Below are 22,483 nucleotides of genomic sequence, written 5' to 3' on the forward strand. Positions count from 1 at the left end.
GATCATTCCTGTCTTACGGGACACCATATAGGAAGGTATAATATTTGAACATTGTTATATTAGCAGACACTGCTTCTACAGTGTTATGTGAAGTATGGTTAATTCTACATGGAACTGTTACACTTGAAATGTATCAAAACACTTTGTTTAGAATATCTACATACATTTAGCAATTACACTCTTCTCATATGAATTACTCTGTAGGCTACAGAGTGTTATGAGAAGAGTGCCATCCTCCTGAATCTCACATCGGCCTGTAGATATTGGACTCCTCATGCTGGACCCATGGGTTGAGTCAAACTCTGTCATATCCAGGATGGACTGTCATGCACTCCACCCTTCCTGACACCTGACTTCACTTATCCATTACCCCTTGACCTATTCCACATTTTGTTGTTGTTATAGCCTGAATTCACAATTGATTATTTTGTATTTGTTTGTGCCATCTACACACAATACCCCATTATAACAAATTAAAATATGTTTTTAGATTTTTTTTGCAAATGTATTGAAAATGAAATACGGAAATGTAATTTACCTAAGTATTCCCATCCCTTTGCAATGCCACTCCAAATTGAGCTCAGGTGCATCCAATTTCCTTTGATCATCATCCTTGAGATGTCACTTCAACTTGATTGGAGTCCAATTGTGGCTAATTCAATTGTTTGGACAGGATTTAGAAAGAAACACACATGTTTATACACTGAGTGCACAAAACATGAGGAACACCTTCCTAATATTGAGTTGCACCCTCTTTTGCCCTCAGAACAGCTTCAATTAATTGGGGTATGGGCTTCTTTTACAAAGTATTGACTCAGGGGTGTGAATACTTACAGTTGAATTTGGAAGTTTACATACACTTAGGTTGGAGTCATTAAAACTTGTTTTTCTACCGCTCCACAAATTTCTTGTTAACAAACTATTGTTTTGGCAAGTCGGTTAGGACATCTACTTTGTGCATGACACAAGTAATTTTTCCCCAAAAGATTTACAGACAGATTATTTCACTTAGAATTCACTATATCACAATTCCAGTGAGTCAGAAGTTTACATACACTAAGTTGACTGTGCCTTTAAACAGCTTGGAAAATTCCCCCAAAATTATGTCATGTCTTTAGAAGCTTCTGATAGGCCAATTGACATCATTTGAGTCAATTGGAGGTGTACCTGTGGATGTATTTCAAGGCCTACCTTCAAACTCAGTGTCTCTTTGCTTGACATCATGGGAAAATCTTTATTTTTATTTTTTTATACCTCCACAAGTCTGGTTCATCATTGGGAGCAATTTCCAAACACCTGAAGGTACCACATCCTTCTGTACAAACAATAGTATGCAAGTACTAACACAATGGGACCACGCAGTCATCATACCGCTCAGGAAGGAGATGCGTTCTGTCTCCTAGAGATGAACATACTTTGGGGCGAAAAGTGCAAATCAATTCCAGAACAACAGCAAAGGACCTTGTGAAGATGCTGGAGGAAACAGGTACCAAAGTATCTATATCAACAGTAAACAAGTCCTGTATTGACATAACCTGAAAGGCCGCTCAGCAAGGAAGAAGTCACTGCTCCAAAACCGCCAATAAAAAGCCAGACTGCGGTTTGCAACTGCACATGGGTACAAAGATCATACTTTTTGGAGAAATGTCCTCTTGTCTGATGAAACAAAAAATAGAACTGTTTGGCCATAATGACCATCGTTATGTTTGGAGGGAAAAGGGGAGGCTTGCATGCCGAAGAGCACCATCCCAACCGTGAAGCATGGGGGTGGCAGCATCATATTTTGGGGGTGCTTTGTTGCAGCAGGGATTGGTGCACTTCACAAAATACATGGCATCATGAGAAGGACAATTATGTGGATATATTGAAGCAACATCTCAAGTCATCAAATGGGTAGCAAATGGGTCTTCCAAATGAACAATGACCACAAGCATACTTCCAAAGTTGTAGCAAAATGGCTTAAGGAAAACAAAGTCAAGGTATTGGAGTTGCCATCACAAAGCCCTGACCTCAAACCTGAAAAAGCGTGTGCGAGCAAGGAGTCTTACAAACCTGACTCAGTTACACCAGCTCTGTCAGGAGGAATGGGCTAAAATTCACCCGACGTATTGTAGGAAGCTTGTGGAAGGCTACCCAAAACGTTTGTCCCAAGGTAAACAATTTAAAGGCAATGCTACCAAATACTAATTGAGTGTATGTAAACTTCTTACCCACTGGGAAGGTGAAATAAAAGCTGAAATAAATATTTCTCTACTATTATTCTGACATTTCACATTCTTAAAATAAAGTGGTGATCTTAACTGACCTAAGACAGGGAATCTTTACTAGGATTAAATGTCAGGAATTGTGAAAAACTGAATTTAAATGTATTTGTCTAAGGTGTATATAAACTCCCGAACTTCAACTGTATATCATGGATGGGATTTTATCACCCACTGGAGACTTGAAGACAGAACCTCTGAGAGCTGTGCATGTCAATATGTGGTTGACAACCAACTCCTTATATTTGGCACAATAGACAAATGCTGTTCTGGTTAGACATCTGAAGTTGTACTCTAAACACAACTTATTTGTATTTTTAGGCATATTGTCATTATAAGCACATCAATATGATATTTACAGCATAAAATGTTTTGTCTTTGTAACACAAACACACTCATCCATTTTTGTTGTTGTTGATAAATGTATCTGCACTCATGCTGGGAGATGATGGTGCAATTTACACATGTAGCCTACGCCTGTTGTAGGGATACTAGTAGTTCTAGGATTTGTCCCCCGAGAAATATCTAACAGTGGACATAAGGAGAGATGAGACAAAACTAGCAAGTTATAGAATATTGTGTTGTAGGACAGCTGATTGTGTTGTAGGACAATTCACAGTTGATACCATTTCCACAGTAACATGTGGTGTGACATGACGTGATGAAACATTGAAACTGAGTTGCCAGCTGCTTTCATAGCCAGATGTTGTAGAACAAGTGTCTTATGAAACACATTCTAAACACGGGCTCTTGCTATCTTGCCATAAAAGATTTGACACATAAATATCAGCTGGATAGGAGAGCATGCTGCAGCTATCACCAAGCCTGGCTAGTTAGATGCTGTCAGTTTGGCTTAACACAAGGGCAGCGAAGGCTTTAGCCTACGCATAGAACTGAATTAGCTGACCATCTTGAGATGGCGAGTTGGGAGGGAGGGAAGAAGTCCTCCACTTCAAAACTCAGTTTTCTCCATAGCTTAGTTTACCTCACTGTACTCACTACTGCCTTTGTTTGTTGTGATTGAATGGCAAAGACACATCCAAGAAATATCCACATCAAACCACACCCCCAAGACAACTCATGTTTGCCTTCAGTCATGACCACTAGTATTTCTTAATGAACATTGATGAAAAACAGGGCCAAATCAGGGATTTTGAAGCATGACGACTGAAATTAGGGTGCATCCAATTTGGCAATTTTTATTTAATTTTTATTACTGCATAATTTTGTCGGAACAACCTAAAGCACATTTCTCCCTTTTGGTTCAATAAGCAGCTAATATTTACAAGAATATCAGTCCACAGGCTTGTATGGGCACCGTATCATTTAGCAGGAAATAGCCTGAGCAAATCTTCCCGGCACAGTAAATAATCAACTCCACAAGTGTAATTTGTGGTGCTGCTTTAAGGAGAACGTAATTACATACTGTATGTTTTCATTATATGCCACAAAGCCAATCAATATTTCTGCTAAGTAATTTTTAGGATTGTGCATGAAATTTGTGTGTTACCCGCCAAGCGAGAGTTTGGCACCCAAATGGTACCAGTGATAAAATGTTGTTTTGTTGTTACATAATGGTTAATTCTATAAACAAATCAACTTTGAAATATGATGATATGCTTTAATAATATTATTTCTGTGACAAGATATCATGTTGCGGTTATATCATTAATATTTCTTGTTTTTTCTCTCTCTTGTCGTTCCAGTTCTCTTTCCTGAGACGACAACCACAGGATGAGGCTTGAGAGGAGGTACGATTTTGAGATGGATGTGGTGTGTTGAAATGTGATTGCCAATTTGGAGCCATTATGTCCATGCGTTGAGTGCCAGAGCTGCCTGGATGGGTTAACAAGGCTGACACTGGTCCCACACAATCAACCAGTGTGGACAATAGATTTGCCACAATGGGTATAACAACACAATTTGTTAATTACCATTTCAATTAGCCCCTGGATTGGGATTAATTCCATTTCAAAAGCAGTCATTTCAGATAATGTTCTGTGTCTGAATTGAAAACAAGCGTAAAATAGTCCATACTGGAAGCAATTTTCAATCTATCTTTTACATAGAAATGGAATCAACCGCAAATCAGATGGCTCGGATCAGGTCATTGTTCTGCCATTTCTCCCTTGGTTAGTGGAGAGAAAAGGCTGCATCTGGCAAGCCAAACCTTTTAGAGAGAGGGAGACTGACTGGCTCTGATGAGGCCAGACTGGCCATGCCTTGTGCTGTGTGCTAGGCTTCAGAAGCCTGATTGATAGATTGTGATGAGACTGTCACAGAGGAGGCAGACTAGGAGAGATAGACTGGATAAGGATGTAGCTGGTGAGGAGGATGTATTTGGAACATGTGGAGAATGAAGTAGGGAAATTAAGTGACCGGCTGGATTGCGTGGTGGACTTGTGAAGAATTAGGTGTGCAGCAGGGATGCATGTTAAGGCCACACAAGTTTAGGACATGTTGAATTAACACTGGCAGCGAAGTTGGTTCATTATGTTGCAATTTATTGTTAAGATTGTTCCAAAGCTTTGTTAATGGTTTACTAAATCACTGTTGAAAATAACAATATGTAAATAGCTATGTACCGGAGTGCCAAGTCTAGGACCAAAAGGCTCCTTAACAGCTTCTACCCAAAGCCATAAGGCTGCTGAACAATTAACCAAATGTAAATATTTGACTTAGTTTATTTAGTAAATATTTTCTTAACTCTATTTCTTGAACTGCATTGTTGGTTAAGGGCTTGTAAGAAGCTTTTCACGGTAATGTCTACATCTATTGTATTCGGTGCATGTGACAAAACATTACACCCCTATAACTTTGTGTAACAGAGCTACGTAAAAGAAGCTGGTCGTCTAAAATTGCTAAATGTTTTAATTGCCTTTATAAATTGCTGTCTAAACATCTGCTTTGGACATCATGTTAGTGCTGTATTGTGTACGTATTGTGTGTATTGTGTACCATGTGTCCATGTATTGTGGACACATGGTACATTAGCAGGGCAACTAGTGTTGTGCTGAATATTTGTACTGGGATGTCCACTGTTAGTGATTTCAAACTCAATAAAGGCCCCATGTTTTACTTTTATTTTAGCCCGAGAACGGAAGGCTGACTCACTAGAACGCCAAATGTATTATTAGTCTCTCACATATGTGTAGGGAAGGCGAGACAGTGAGAGGGAGAATGAGAGCGAATGTAGCAGTGTGTGCTCGTGAGCAATTGAGGTAGAGTGAGAAGGAGAGAGAGAGCATGGTGCCAGCCAGTAAGAAAGCAATGGAGAGAGAGGGGGAGCTCTAGTAGCACTATCTGGTCGAGGAGTGGACCCAAAGCTCTTATCTCCCGCCTGCCAAGCCCTGACCGGGGGCCCTGGCCTCGGCTTCTACTCCCTCCTGGTGTGACTCCCCGTTAGCCCCACTAAGCTAGGCACCCAGGTGAAATGAGCAATTCCCATTCAGAGGCGGAGTCACCTCGGAGACTCACTTTGGCTGATCAATGCACTCTCTCTCCCCTGTGCACTGCAGAGTGATAGCCAGCAAAAAAAAGGGAAGGGTAAGAAAGAGAGAGGGAGAGAAATGTTAGCAGAGCATTTAATGATATTTGCCACGGTCTCTCTGACTGAGCACTGTCGAAGGGAGATGGTGCGCTTTGCATAAACTCAAAGCACACGCAATATTGCTGTCGTCGCTGTGAAAGTGGCTGCGCCAGCCCCGCCGGATATGAGAATATTTCAGCAGGCTGCACTGAAATGTCTTCCAATATGAATGATATTAACGATAATCACTTTGAATTACTGGGGTGTATCAAAAAAATATCCCGAATGACTCAACATTGCGGAGGCTCGTGTGACTAGCATTTACACTATTATAAAGATGTACTTTATAATACCAAACATTGCTGATAGATAGAATCAAGTGACAGAGTACTCATAATACACACACTGAGTATTATGACTGATGTAAACCTACCTCTGTGACTGGATATGCTTCCATCACTGTAGCAGTAATTGATACCAAAACTGCAGCTGTTTCTACAAACCATAATACCTTACTTTAACATTCTCCAGTATTTCAGTCTCCTTTAGTGATGGTGATATGTACTGTATATATATATCTAGCTCTAAAAACATTGGGACAGTGACACATTTTTTGTTGTTTTGGCTCTGTACTCCAGCACCTTGGATTCGAAATTAAGTGCAGATGATCAGTTTTAAGTTGATGGTATTTTATTTAGAAATTACAGCACTTTTTTGTACGTAGTCCCCCCATTTTAGGAGACAAAAGTATTGGGCCAATTAACTTATATGTGTAGAAAAGTTTATATTAAAGTTTAGGTCAAACGTTTAGTGAACTGTACCTTAGAAAGATGAATAGATTATCTAATGGTTCTTTGCAACATATTGATCTGTTTCCCTTTTATGGCCTTTTGGATTATGTAGTTCCTACTAGAATGTTGTGTGCTGTACGTGATGCTGTAAGTTAGCCACAATTTTTATAGAAATACACTAGTTGATGGAAGTAAACATTTCATGAGACTGGTCTTGGATCAGTTTAAGAGAGGGATGTTGCAAACAATTCCCTGTTTGTAGCATACTTAAAGAAGGACTCATCTTGTCACATTTGTTTGAACTCACAAGGTCAGATTGTCAACTGATGATAACAAACTGACCTACTCAGAGGTCCCTGATAGCTGAAGTCTTTTTATTTAGGAAACCATCGCCTGGTCCAAAAACAAATCTCGAACCACTATTCCCTATATGCACATGTACAAATCACACAGGAAATAATATAGCATGAACTCTCCCTTGCCCTTTGATAGGCTAATCAGAGATGGAATTTGTTTATACCTTTCTAGTCCTTTCAGATTTACAGTAGGGTCTAATCTAGGGTGTAGGGTCTTATTGAGGTTGTCTGGATGTGACCCATTGTTCATGATGACACAGGCCTACTCCACCAACATCGCCTCAACTAACAATTCTGAGAAACAGCTTATATTCTGTATCCATCTTTCTTAGCTTGGCTATGTCATTCCCGCAAAACAAAAAAAACAACTTGGCTTCAAAGGGCCCCTGTTGAACACTGTACCATCCTAAGAAGACGTGTCAGAGATGAATCACTGTTGATTACAGAACGAGAGTAAGGCAGAGAGAGCAGAGAAAGGAGGCCTCTCGCCGGGTATAGTGTAGAGACGTGCCTGTAACAAAATGCAAGCTTTGTGTACAAGCTTGGCAGAGGCAGATGTGAGGGGTTGAACCCACCCTGCCATCAGCATGTCATATCTGTAATATACTCCAATTATTTGTGATATAATGTGCCGGCCCATCTCTGGGAGGAAATGTCAAAGCACCCATTTTACAGAGCTATTCAGAGGGAACTTTGCGATCGTTTTCCCCTACGGTTAAGAAAAGATGGAGAGAACAACAAGTAGCTCTCCCCATTTCACCATTAATGTCAAGGAGAAAAATGGGAAGAGAGGTTGATGGACAGAGCGAGGGAGCGAAGGAAATATACTGAGTTTGAAGAGAGCGGATGATTCTAAGAGTTGGAGAGATATAGAAATGTTGGCAGAGATAGTTATGTCAGTGGAGAAACAGTGAGAGGATGAGTTTATAGTGGAGAGGGAGAAAAGGGAGATATGTAGAGAAAAATAAACAGACAGACAAGCAGACAGACAAGCAGACAAGCATTGAAAGGTAGTGATAAAAGGTTCATCTGAGAGAGAAGATAGATTGTTTTAAAAAAAGGGCAAAAAGAGAGAAGGCTGGTTAATGTTCGCTTCAACGACTGCAATAACCGTTATGACGTTATGACATTCAAATGGGAAATTACCACAATATGGAACAGGCTGAGACAGCAACTTGCATGTAAATAAAGAGAACGTCATGACATATTTGCTGGTGTCATGATTTTTGCCAAGCACGCCTTGAACACCTCTTGACCTTGGGCATCCCTCAAGTGCTTGTGTTTGAATTAGTGTGTGTGTGTGTGTGTGTGTGTGTGTGTGTGTGTGTGTGTGTGTGTGTGTGTGTGTGTGTGTGTGTGTGTGTGTGTGTGTGTGTGTGTGTGTGTGTGTGTGTGTGTGTGTGTGTGTGTGTGTGTGTGTGTGTGTGCATATGTGCAAGCAAGCGTGTGATGGACTTGGACCTGTTTTGTCCGAGACAGAAATAAACAACTTTTTACCAGATGTACAATATACTATTTAGCAGGGGATACTAAATAAAAGCAATCAATTCACCACAGTGGTGTGGCCAGATTGTTATTCATAATTCAGCATCGTATTGACAGAATAACCTCATTAGGATCCACATTTATATTGTACTTCTATAATGTACTGTACAACACTATATAACTGTCAGCTTTATTTCTGAAGACGGTTCTCCAGTAACCCATTATTCCAGTGTAACTCAAACAGGGTAGATAGTTATTAAGCCACTGTCGCCTAGTAACCCATCATTCCACTGTAACTCAAACAGCCAATGTCGCCCAAATACATTATAATTGGTTAGGCGGGATGGACATTTTACCTGTTATTTGCATCCAACTCACCCCGGACAGACTAATTGAGCAGATTTCTGTTATGGCCAACACATTTCATAGGTACTCATACATACTGCTAGTTCAATGAATACTCCACACTGAATTGCGAAGGCAAATAGTCTTGTTTGCACTAGAGACTGCTGGTATGTTTGCTATTGCAGTCATGCATGTATTGGTTATTTGGGATCTTTGTATTTCCAAATATTATACATTTGTTGAAAAGTAATGCATAACACCTTTATTACATATTGGTGTCACATGAACAAGCCAGTAAAAAGGGAGTCATTGGTTTATGCCAAGCGTTTTTTGTTTTAGTGATGGGGTATTGCTTCTTCACATTGTTTTCATATTAATTCTACAACGTTTCCACAGCAGGCGTATCCATATGTAGATGATGGCAGCATCACATTATAGCAGGTAATCATTAGTCCATAATTTGCCCAAGCAAAGGAGCAATTGATTAGCTTTTCAATTCCACACTCACTTCTCAGTGTCGAGACAAATCCGCTAGTAATCATTCAAAAACGCCAAGGATCATTAATCGGTGGACACACTCTCGACTCTCCCCTTCACACACCAAAAAAGGTCCCATCAATCAAAAGAGATACCTTCACACTTTGCATGTACCTCTTTTACTTTCCCCTTTTGTCGAGATTGGGTAATTGGACGACACATTTTGAATACGGCTTTAATGGAACTCAAAGGGTTTTTGGAGGAAAATAGATGACAGCAAACCTTTGCCCATCATGGAGAAGGATGTAACGGAAAGAATGGAGTCAATGCCTATGATGAGAAATGCCAATAGTCAATAACATTCTAGCATTCTTGAGCTGTAATATATTCCTTCTCTCTCTAGAGGTGGAGTTTTTCCAACTAGTCAAAACAACACAGTAGGCCTACAATCTATACATTTCCATTTAATGCTGACAATTTTCAATGATTTCAACGTGCTCACATTTTTGCTTAATCTGTACTCCTACCTGCACAGTTTTAAAGTAACTTTTTATTTAACTAGGCAAGTCAGTTAAGAACATAGTTCTTATTTTCAATGACGGCCTAGGGACAGTGCCTTGTTCAGGGGCAGAATGACAGATTTGTACCTTGTCAGCTTGGGGATTTGAACTTGCAACCTTTTGGTTACTAGTCCAACACGCTAACCACTAGGCTACACTGCCGCCCCATGGGCATAATAGAACAATGAAATACATAGATGGTACCAGTGTTTTCTCACATCCCCTTGATTTGTCACCCCTGGCTTATTGCATGATTTTGGCTAAAGGGGCAAAACATCTACTGTATGTCACTGAATCTACATTAAATTAGAATATCTCATAAAAGGCCTGCTGTATAAATGTCACTCTCTCATCTCATGAAATGTCTGCCTTTCATTTGGCACATTCACTCGCGTCCCCTTTGTGACAAAACCAACTGACTGTGGATATTAACATGGCTCTGACTCTATCGCTCTCTCTCAACAACTCCCACATTATTAAATTGCTAATCGTGCCGACAATCAAGCCCAGTCCATGTCATGCAGCCCAAAACCACACAGTCAGAACACACAATAGATGTTTTCATCATCCCCACTATCACAGGACTTGTTTACATCGGTGTCAGTCAAGACGCTCCGCAGGTACATTAACATGCTTTGTCGCAAACAATAGCCACCATGATTCCCCCGGGGCTTGTCGTATTCCAAATCTTAGTTGTACACGGGAGACAATTATTAAAGAAGCGGATGAATAGAATATTTGAATATCTGAACACGTTAAAAAGGATAGAGGACGAGGTGTCAGAATTTATACCGCGCATAGAAGAATTGCAGACAAGCTTAAACGACTTCAAAAGTTTTCGTTGGGAAATGAGAGGCGGTAATATGAGTTTCTCACAAGAATAACTTGTGCTCTCCGGCGTGTGCTAATATCAAGCTAGCGTTAGCTTCTGGAATACACATTACACACATCAGCCCCCAAAAGACTAGGCACAAATTAAATGAATAAGTAAACTGTGACATGTAATTCTAAATGTCTTAACCACTACAGTGTCGCACATCTCACATCTGCACTTCTTCCTTTGGATGTTCTCATTTGTATCCACACCTGTGTCATTCACCGCTTTATGTCTTAAGCTAATTTCATGGTCTAGGGGTTTGGATGGATGGCTCGGGTGTGACTTGTACACTGACAGAGGGAGGGAGGGAAGGAAGGAAGGAAGGAAGGAAGAAAGAGAGAAAAGAGCGAGAGGGTGACTGAGAGATTGAAAGGGGAGTGAAGAAAATGGTTGCACAACAGATGACGTGCTTACAAGTGGGAGATGAAACACAGTTTAGAGAATGACTTAAACTGCCACCAAATAATCTGCTCACCTTGAACTCCATTATATAGTGACGACCAAAAGCATACTAGTTGGGTATGGAGGCGATTATAATCCCATGTTACATAGTTGTTTCAGTAAATTTAAAATAACCTTTATTTAACTTGGCAAGTCAGTTAAGAACAAATTCTTATTTACAATGATGGCCTACCCCGGCCAAACCTGGACGACACTGGGCCAATTGTGTGCCACCCTATGGGACTCCCAATCACGGCCGGATGTGATACAGCCTGGATGTACAGAGGGGAGGCTTTACGCCTGGTGCCCAAATCGAGGACGTATGTCGTGTAGCTGAGTCAAGTGGAGATGAATGGATTCTGTTCAGTCATTTCAGTCGTCTTGATTAGCCCTTCCCAGCAAGCTAGTTTATGCTGGCTAGCTGGCAACAACAGCAGCATGGCACTAGTTAAACAAGAAAGTAATGTTTATTTTGATGGGCGAGGGAGAAATAACTTAGTATTGTTCACCATCTGGGTGGCACCGTGACATGCCAATTAGCTAACGACAAGCCGTTTGGAATGACCAGCGCATCACTGTTGTATCGAGCTGCTTGTTATCCTCAGCTCAGGTGTCCCAGAGCGAAGCAATATGTTTGGGCGAAGAGGTTCGTGCTTCCCACCGGGCAGCTGTATCACATGGAGCTAAAGTGGCCAGTTTGTTCCATTCAACTTTATTTTATTTTGAGTAGGATAACAGCCTACACGAGAAATAACTTATAATATTGTTTTTTGGTACTAGTAACCATCTGTTATTTCACGTGATACAGTCTACACTGCTCAATGGGGATAGATTGTGCTGCAACCCTGCAACACAACAACACAGGGCACAGTGCCCTTTGCTCCTGCTTGCCATGGTAAGGAGAGGGAAGTAGCTAGATAGTGTAGCCAATATCAGGCCAGGGTGACAGCTAAAGCACATTTGTGATTTTCACACAAAAAAAATGTAAAACTACAGGATTACCGTCTACATTTTTGTAAAAAATGTAAATTCTCAGATAAAAACGGAATGATTCTGAACAAGTCCCAACTTCGGCAGACAAATTTCTAATCCTCACTGAAGTTTATAGCCACGTCTATAATTTAGGTAGCAGGGAAGGGCTCATAAGGATGACTGACTGACTGACTGAACTGACTGAATTGAATCAGTTCGTCTCCGTTCGTCTCCATTCGGCTCTGGCTACGCGGCATACAGTGCATTCGGAAAGTATTCAGACCCCTTGACTTTTTCCCCATGTTGACTTTTTCCCCATGTTATGTTACAGCATTATTCTAAAATTGATTCATTTTTCATTTTTCATTCAATTTACACACAATACCCCAAAAGACAAAGCAAAAACAGGCTTTTAGAAATTGTTGCAAATTTATAAAATATTGATCAGAAATACAGTGTAGACATTGTTATTGTTGTATGTAGCTGGAAACGTTAATGACTATTGTAGCTGGAAATGGCAGTTTTTTTTATGGAATATCTACATAAGCGTACGTAAGCATAAGATGCCCATTATCAGCAACCATCACTCCTGTGTTCCAATGGCACGTTGTGTTAGCTAATCCAAGTTATCAATTTAAAAGGCTAATTGATCATTAGAAAACCATTTTGCAATTATGTTAGCACAGCTGAAAACTGTTGTCCTGATTAAATAAGTAATAAAACTGGCCTTCTTTAGACTAGTTGAGTATCTGGAGCGTCAGCATTTGTGGGTTCGATTACAGGCTCAAAATGTCCAGAAACAAATAACTTTCTTCTGAAACTCATCAGTGTATTCTTATTCTGAGAAATGAAGGCTATTCCATGCAGAAATTGCCATGAAACTGAAGATCTCGTACAACGCTGTGTACTACTTGTCACATGAGTTGACACTGGAGAGATGAAGCAGGTACGGGGAGTCAAACATTTAATAAGAAACGGACATGGAACGAGACAGGAAGAAAACAAAAACAAAAAACAATCAATGCGAAGCGGGGAACAGAGCTGGGGAACTATCAAATATAGGGGAGGTAATAACAGGTGATGAGTGAGCCAAGGTGAGTCCAATATCGCTGATGCGCGTGACGAGGGAAGGCAGGTATGCGTAATAGATGATAGGAGTGCGTGATGCAGGGCAGCCTGGCTCCCTCAAGCGCCAGGGGGGGGAAGAGCGGGAGCAGACGTGACACTACTCCATTCACAGAACAGCGCAAACTGGCCCTAACCAGAATAGAAAGGAGTGGGAGGCCCCGGGGCACAACTGAGCAAGAGGACAAGTACATTAGAGTGTCTAGTTTGAGAAACAGACGCCTCGCAAGTCCTCAACTGGCAGCTTCATTAAATAGTACCTGCAAAACACCAGTCTCAACATCAACAGTTAAGAGGTGACTCCGGGATGCACCTGAGCTCAATTTAGAATCTCATAGCAAAGGTCTGAATACTTATGTAAATAAGGTATTTCAGTTTTTTTTTTTTATAAATTGGCATAAATGTTTTTTGTTGTTGTTTTTTTTGATCAATTTTAGAATAAGGCTGAAACGTAGCAAAATGTGGAAAAGTTAAGGGGTCTGAATACTTTCCGAATGCACTGTACGTCATCAAATCAATCGGGGTGGCAGGGTAGCTTAGTGATTAGAGCATTGGACTAGTAACCGGAAGGTTGCAAGTTCAAACCCCCGAGCTGACAAGGTACAAATCTGTCGTTCTGCTCCTGAACAGGCAGTTAACCCACTGTTTCTAGGCCGTCATTGAAAATAAGAATTTGTTCTTAACTGACTGGTTGTCTGTAAAGCCTCTCCCATCTAGACGTGTGTGCAATGCATTGTTGTTAGGTCAGACATATCCATACAAACAACTCCGTGGGTATTGGGGACATTATAATGCTATGTTAGAGAGTTGCTATGTTAGAGAGTTGCTATGTTAGAGAGTTGTTTCAGTCAACCTGTTATTAAACAACACGTGAGATTCCCATGCTAGAGCATGTCATACAAACCACTTAAATATGACCCTAATAATGATGATCCTGCAACCTTTTCCAAAAAACCTCTTGAACCACAAATCACTATCACAAAGCAAGGCAATTTTCAGATAGTAGTATGCTGTAAAAAAAAAATCATTTAAGGTCAAAATACCATCAAAACAGCAAATGGGTGCATTTGAACAGTCACGCCAACTATCATCTAAAAAAATTGACATTTCTGGGTCATTTAAATATAATTGCTATCGATGCGCTTAGAAATCCTTTAAAAGCCTTGCACAACCTCACAGCCAAAGAACTTCACAATGTCAATTTATTGCCATCCTTGTTCTGAAGCAGAGTCAACAATAACCTTTTAGCTGGCCAGAGTATCTGCCGGGCTAACAGCTTATTTAGCTAAACACAGAAAAAAGAGCAATAACTTGGTAGGGAAATCGATTTTAAGAGCCACCCATCAGGGTTAACAATAAAACGATCAAAGCCAGTATATATTTCCCTCACAACAAGAAGGAACATTTACTGGGGCTTTGAATGTATTTTTGGGCCAATCAATATTCAATTTCGCTCAAAGGTATTGAGTGAGTCCACCAGTGTGACTACAGCAGGCCGAGTCATTTTTTGTTGTTGTTGACAACAATGGTTTCAAAGATTTCTTTGTAGTGACACAGCCATTTAGATGGTTTCTAATTTTCACATTGTGGATTCTCCTTCCCATCAAAGCATCACATTGGAATACCTCTATGTCTATGACATCATTTGAAGTCATTTATTGTACACACCATCATAATTCAATCTGCAATAAAGTCAGAGGACAACAACGGGCAGTTTGCTTTCAAAGCTAGCAACATTAGCATGGCCCATGAGAAGCCTAATGCCCATGCTGTGGTCATGTGTTGATCGAATAGCAGAGTCTTAATTCACCACTTTCTTGTCGGAAGAGTTAATTGAGATGCTCTCAAAAGGAGACAAAAAGCATTTGGTGTTTTTCAAGCGGGGTATAAACAAACCAATTCCAGATAAGGCTAAATACCATTAACACTGCTTGAGAGGCATCGTTCAATGTCTCTGGAATATTTATTTTAGTTTCTATTCAGTCTTATTTGACCCGGAGGAGAATAACTTAATAGGAACGGAAATATTAAGGTCCCAGACAAAACGGGAAGCGTTTCACCTTCATGTCAAATAAATGGGTGTACTACATCAAATATGCATGGCCAACCAACAAATCATTCAAATATAGACAATGACAATATTTTTTGTCCCTGACTAGTATTGTGCATACCACTCATATCAGTTGACACACTTAATTCTGCGTTTTATCATGTAGTTAGACACTCTTGACAGAGCAGTCACATAGTTCACACTAAGCTTATTTTAATTACTGTAATATCTCCATTGTGCCCTGTTGTTATCATTCCCAATGAAATGTACTGTGTGAGATATTGGAATTTAAATGAATATGCTAATTACAATTTGGATTCAGCAGCCCACAATTATTTAATATTCTAATCACAATGGTGCCATTTTTATGTAAACTCAAATAAGTGCATGTAATTATCAAGATTATAATTTCGCCATTGTTGGACACTGGTGCATATTACGAATTGTAAGAAAAGCCCATAGACATATCATTGCGATCAGTGATGACCTGTAAGTTATCGTCGCCATAGCTACATACTCCTCCATAATCACCGCTGCAAAGTAGTACCCAAGAGAGTCCACTTGTGACGATTCACACACGTGTTACATCACTGTATTAGCTGTCAATCCTAATTCATCCACCAGACACTAGTCTGCTCCAGATAGATCCTCCATATGTCAGAACCACAGACTCCATTTCCCTCAGTCCTCTGTGACTGTCAGGCTTTGGTGGACCATGAAAGCGGGGTATGTGATGCCCAAAATTACCTCATAGCAAAAACCCGGCAGACTCGGTTGGCATGGTCACGGCAACCTTTTAAATAGGCTGAATGTGGGTTTGACTGTCGGACTTAGCTTGTCCCTTCCCTCAAGAAAAAAACATTGGAAATTATTTCAAGTTTCAGGGCAGTGACATACTGTAAAACAAATGATGCTGTATATGTGGACAATCTAGTGTAGAGGGGATGTGGTCAGGGAATTGGGTGTCCCGGAGATGCAGCTAGGTTTTTAGCACAGGGTTTGACAGTTTAATGTTCATACTACTGTACTCGTACGCTAATGCAAGGCAGTTATCACAAAAGTATACGCCAAACAAACAGTAATCCCTTGAGTCATTTGTGGGATGCAGCGCTGCCTATACAGTATGTTGACAACATTGAATAAACCAAAAAAGAAGTGCTCAAATAAACTGCCTGCTATCTAAGGAGGAGTCTCGGAGGCAACCGGTGAAAAACAAACCCAACTCTCTCTAGGACAATTATAGGACTGTGTAGCAGTTACTTTGCTCACTAATACACAGTATGGTATTAATTACTGGTTGTAAACAATGCACTTTGCGGAGATTATTGCATGCACTCCGTGTCCTCCATGTGTTTGATAATTCTCACAAGTGATTAAATGGGGAAGCTAGGACAGCTGTTCAAGATGAGTTCATTGGCATGTTTAATTAATTGCACTTGAGATAATTATTCAATCATTACTTTGATTAATTTTCCGCATCCCGGATTATGCGTCAAACGTCTGGGATGATATCAATAGTTTGGAAAGTACTGAAAGAGCCGGTATAAACGAACAGGTCCAATATGTTCTGTGGGTTCTTTTTTTCTTTGATTCATTTCACCATATCAATACATATTATCTTATGTTGGCTTGGAAATTAGGAAAATGTGCCTTCATGATTCCAAAAAGATTGACCGGTGCTCTGCTGTCTCACTTCAAGATGTTGGCATGGTCTTGCTAAATACTAAACCTCAAGGTTAAAGCGTTTAACCTTGGCACACTGCTAAATAGTCTGCTCATGTATTTTTCTTACTTTCAAACATGCATGTTTAGGATTCATTCCCAACCCCATCTCAGTCTCAGTGCTGCTCTGTCGTTGTTTATTCCAACGTGATTTGATTCTGTCAGCATTATGGTTGAAACATGCTTATCCACAGCCCCATAGATACGCTGGGTTGTGGCGACGACATCCAACTGAACGAAAGCCAGGCAAATCGTTTGTGAGAGATCTTGTCAAACAGATTAATTCCCACCCCAGGCCTCGGGTTCTTTACCATTTTCTGTCATGCTGCTTTGCCAGGCTCCCTCTTGATAATACCCCCAAAGATAAAATTAATTGTGCAGGGGGATGGGAGACGGGGGAGTATCTAAAAGAACCTTGAGAAAGACAAACTCTTTCTTTCCGCCATTGCATGTGAAAACACAGTGACGATCAAACCGTCAGAAGCATGAAACAACCCCTGAAATCACAGACTTTGTTGTGAAGTTTTGTGCAAGTAGGCTGTTCTAAGAGAAATGTGTCGGGACAGAATTGAATCCCCTCCTCAAAGACTGTCTGCGGTGAAATTACCATCACACTGAAACTACTCGGTTTATCAGTGACTTTACAAAGTAGCTGAGCAATGCAGTGAATTTCTATCATTGTTATTTAATGCTAGACTGAAAAAATCTTAACAGCCTTTGTGATTTAGACCTAGAAACAATTATGTTTGTAAAGTAAGGCTTACATCTTTCCTTTGGTTGGCCCATCTCTTTGCCAGCTGGCTGTGCGATGTTGTCAATTTCTTGTCAAGTTCAGTTTTTCATAGGCAATATATCTGATTTATAACAGTGATTCAATTGAATTAGTCTCAATTGACTTGACTTGAAATGGTATCCAATCCTAGTGGGCATTCACTCAAAACAAGCTCTGTTCTCGGTGGGAAGTGGGAACTCATGGCTGTATTATGTGTGAGAAGACATCCTCAGGTGATGTCCACACAACTCATGTCAAACAGCATCCCTGCTTTGTCCTCACATCGTTTGCCTCCTACTACAGTGTGTCCTCATCTAGAGACTCACTCATGACACGTAGAAGTGCACAGAGGGACAGAGGCATTATGGCAGTGGCACATTTAAAGTGTTCCCTTGGCACTCGGGTGTCTCTGTGCACCTCACTGGCAGATGGTGTGAACGAGCCTATTGGTGTCAGTGATACACTATCACCAGGTGGAAAATGTGCAATAACAACAACAGTGTAGTGTTGTTTGGGTGGTAAGCTGGGCTAGATACGTTGTTTGGGCTTGCATGAAGTCAAAACACGTCTGGTTACGTCAATCTAAGTAACATAATAAAAAAATCCCCATGAAAGTCCGTCAGTTTAAGCTACAGATATTTGTAGATGGCCAAGCTCCAGCAGTGAGACATCCCGAAAATTGGTCACCTCACAAAAATGACTGTAGGTTCCAGAGTTAGTACTGCTGACGTTCAAACCGTTTGGGCTACAAACTACCATGACACCACTGTGGAAAGGGGAGATTCTCACTAGGTATAATATATATACAGTGCTTTCAGAAAGTATTCAGACCTCTTGACTTTTTCCACATTTTGTTACGTTACAGCCTTATTGTTCTTCATCAATCTACACACAGTACCCCATAATGACAAAGCAAAACCAGGTTTTTAGAAATGTTTCCAAATTCATATCAAATAAATAAATACATTGAATATCACATTTACATAATTATTCATAGTTTTTCTACTCTTACTCAGTACTTTATTGAAGCACCTTTGGAAGTGATTAAAGAGTAGAGTCTTCTTGGGTATGATGCTACAAGCTTGGCACATCTGTATTTGGGGAGTTTCTTCATTCTTCTCTGCAGATCCTCTCAAGCTCTGTCAGGTTGGAAAGGGAGTGTCGCTGCACAGCTATTTTCAGGTCTCCAGAGATGCTAGATCGGGTTCAACTTTGCACACTCTTGTCATTCTCTCAACCAGCTTCATGAAGTAGTCACCCAGAATGCTTTTCAGACAGTCTTGAAGGAGTTCCCACATATGATGGGCACTTGTTGGCTGCTTTTCCTTCACTCTGTGGTCCAACTCATCCCAAACCATCTCAAGTCTGATGATTGTGGAGGCCAGCACCCCATCACTCCCCTTCTTGGTCAAATAGCCCTTACACAGCTAGAGGTGTGTTTTGGGTCATTGTCCTGTTGAAAAACAAATGATAGTCCCACTAAGTGCAATCCAGATGGGATGGCGTATTGCTGCAGAATGCTGTGATAGCCATGCTGGTTAATTGTGCCTTGAATTCTACACTTCTGAGGCTGGTAACTCTAATGAACTTATACTGTGCAGCAGAGGTAACTCTGGGTCTTCCTTTCTTGTGGCGGTTCAAATGAGAGCCTGTTTCATCATAGCGCTTGATGGTTTTTGCAACTGCACTTGAAGAAACTTTCAAAGTTCTTGACATTTTTGGATTGACTGACCTTCATGCCTTTAAAGTAAAGATGGACTGTCATTTCTCTTTGCTTATTTGAGCTGTTTTTGCCATAATATGGACTTGTTATTTTACCAAATAGGGCTATCTTCTGTTTACCAACCCTACCTTGTCATAACACAACTGATTGGCTCAATCGCATTAAGAAGGAAATAAATTCCACGAATTAACTTTGAACAAGGCACACCTGTTAATTGAAATTATTTCCAGGTGACTACCTCATGAAGCTGGTTGAGAGAATGCCAAGAGTGTGCAAAGCTGTCATCAAATGAAAGGGTGGGTACTTTGAAGAATCTCAAATATAAAATATATTTTAATTTTTTTATCACTTTTTTGGTTACTAAATTATTCTATATGTGTTATTTCATAGTTTTGATGTCTTCACTATTGTTCTACAATGTAGAAAATAGTAAAAATAAAGAAAAACCCTGGAATGGGTCGGTGTGTCCAAACCTTTGACTGGTACTATATATATATACAGTTGAAGTCGGAAGTTTACATACACTTAGGTTGGAGTCATTGAAACTCGTTTTTCAACCACTCCACAAATTTCTCGCAAACAAACTGTATTTTTGGAAAGTCGGTTAGGACATTTACTTTGTGCATGACACAAGCATTTTTTCCAACAATTACAGACAGATTACTTCACTTATAATTCACTGTATCACAATTCCAGTGGGTCAGAAGTTTGCATACACTAAGTTGACTGTGCCTTTAAACAGCTTGGAAAATTCCAGAAAATATGTCATGGCTTTAGGAGCTTCTGATAGGCTAATTGACATAATTTGAGTCAATTGGAGGTGTACCTGTGGATGTATTTCAAGGCCTGCCTTGCTTGTCTCCTAGAGATGACCGTACATTTCAAGAACAACAGCAAAGGACCTTGTGAAGATGCTGGAGGAAACAGGTACAAAAGTATCTATATCCACAGTAAAATGAGTCCTATATGGACATAACCTGATAGAACGCTCAGCAAGGAAAAAGCCACTGCTCCAAAACGGCCATAAAAAAGCCAGACTGCGGTTTGCAACTGCACATGGGGACAAAGATCGAATTTTTTGGAGAAATGTCCTCTGGTCTGATGAAACAAAAATAGAAATGTTTGTCCATAATGACCATCGTTATGTATGGAGGAAAAAGGGGTTAGGCTTGCAAGCCGAAGAACACCATCCCAACCATGAAGCACAGGGTGGCAGGGACTGGTGCACTTCACAAAATAGATGGCATCATGAGGAGGGGAAAATGATGTGGATATATTGAAGCTACATCTCAAGACATAGGTCAGGAAGTTAAAGCTTGGTCGCAAATGGGTCTTCCAAATGGACAATGACCCCAAGCATACTTCCAAATTTGTGGCAAAATGGCTTAAGGACAACAAAGTCAAGCTATTGGAGTGGCCATCACAAAGCCCTGACCTCAATCCCATAGAGAATTTGTGGGCAGAACTGAAAAAGCATTTGCGAGCAAGGAGGCCTACAAACCTGACTCAGTTACACAAGCTCTTTCAGGAGGAATGGGGCAAAATTCACCCAACTTATTGTGGGAACCTTGTGGAAGGCTACCCGAAACGTTTGACTCAAGTTGAACAATTTAAAGGCAATGCTACCAAAGGCAATGCTACCACCTAATTGAGTGTATGAAAACTTCGGACCCACTGGGAATGTGATGAAAGAAATAAAAGCTGAAATGAATAATTCTCTCTACTATTATTCTTACATTTCACATTCTTAAAATAAAGTGGTGATCCTAACTGACCTAAGCATTTTTACTAGGATTAAATGGCAGGAATTGTGAGAAACATACACTTCCGACTTCAACTGTGTGTACAGTGTGTGTATATATATATATATATATATATATATATATATACCTACAGGGGTCCTCAAATTCTTTTAGATGTTAACGTAAAGTATGTTTTCACTTCCTACAGAGTGTTAACTCTATTTTGTCTGGCTCTTGTTGATTTTTGTTGTTGTTGAAGGGCTGAGTTACCCCCTGCTATTTTCTAATCTAGTCAAATATCTCCAAAATACACAAACCACAGCTTGTAGGAGCAAGACTGTTTGACATTTTCCCCGGATCTGTGTCTGGATCTCATTTTAGTAACTACACACACAGGCGCGCGCACACACACACACACACACGCACACACACACACACAGGCGCGAGCACACACACACACACACACACACACACACACACACAGACAGAGAGAGTCCCTCGAAAGTCCACTACTGCCACCGCATATCTATCACCCTCCCCGGCTCTGAAACAGCCGCCACTGTCACAACATGACATCTTCAAGGCCCAACGGCGTCCCCACAGTGTCCTGCTTCGTCGTCGGAGCAGCTCCGGGTGGAGCTCATCCAGCCAATGCTGCGCCAGTGTCACTTTGGACCCCAGACAGGCAGGACAGTGAGGGTGACAGCCCGGGGATGGGAGTCAGGAGTGGGGAGAAGGGAGTGGCTGATTGACAAGGCCGGGCCGGCCAGCCATAGGCTGTTAAAGTGTCTGAACAGATGAGCCTAGGGGCCTAGGGGTTTCAGTCTGCTCAGTTCAGTCTAGTATGAACAGCCTATGCCAGTGCTCCATGTCATTAACAACTGGTAATTAGCAACTGGAGTCACCTCAAGCATTGAGTTTAATGACAGATTCAGTTGAAGTCTCTCAAGAGAGAAGAGGTTCATCATGGTTTTGTTGAAAGTGCATACACAGTATGGGGTGAACGAGGATTAACAAGCTGACCTTAGTCAAATATTACACTTGATCTCTTGAACGTCTGAACATTTTTCCCTACAATAAACATCTGTTGCCTGAATATATCTAAAGATGTGGCTGACATGCAGTATTTCACCATCCATACAATACCTGCCGCTGATAAAGGTAGACGCTGTTACAGTGTGACAGACATTTCCAATTATAATGGGTAAATAACTTTTGATATATTTATCAGTCCATCTTCCTTTAAATTCGCTCA

The 22,483-nt window shown here is 40.6% G+C and overlaps 1 protein-coding gene across 38 annotated transcripts in view; it reads left to right on the top strand.

Moving 5' to 3' along the window:
* LOC110531736 (receptor-type tyrosine-protein phosphatase delta) overlaps window positions 1-22,483 on the top strand; it is a 595,272-nt gene that overhangs the window by 260,444 nt on the left and 312,345 nt on the right. For all 38 annotated transcript variants that reach the window (XM_036987567.1, XM_021615095.2, XM_036987574.1 and 35 more), the window contains exon 7: window positions 3,968-4,012. The gene's annotated coding sequence lies outside the window, so the exon portion shown is untranslated. The remainder of the gene's footprint in view (window positions 1-3,967; window positions 4,013-22,483) is intronic.

Source organism: Oncorhynchus mykiss, chromosome 9 (assembly GCF_013265735.2).
Source record: "Oncorhynchus mykiss isolate Arlee chromosome 9, USDA_OmykA_1.1, whole genome shotgun sequence".
Lineage (NCBI taxonomy): Eukaryota > Metazoa > Chordata > Actinopteri > Salmoniformes > Salmonidae > Oncorhynchus > Oncorhynchus mykiss.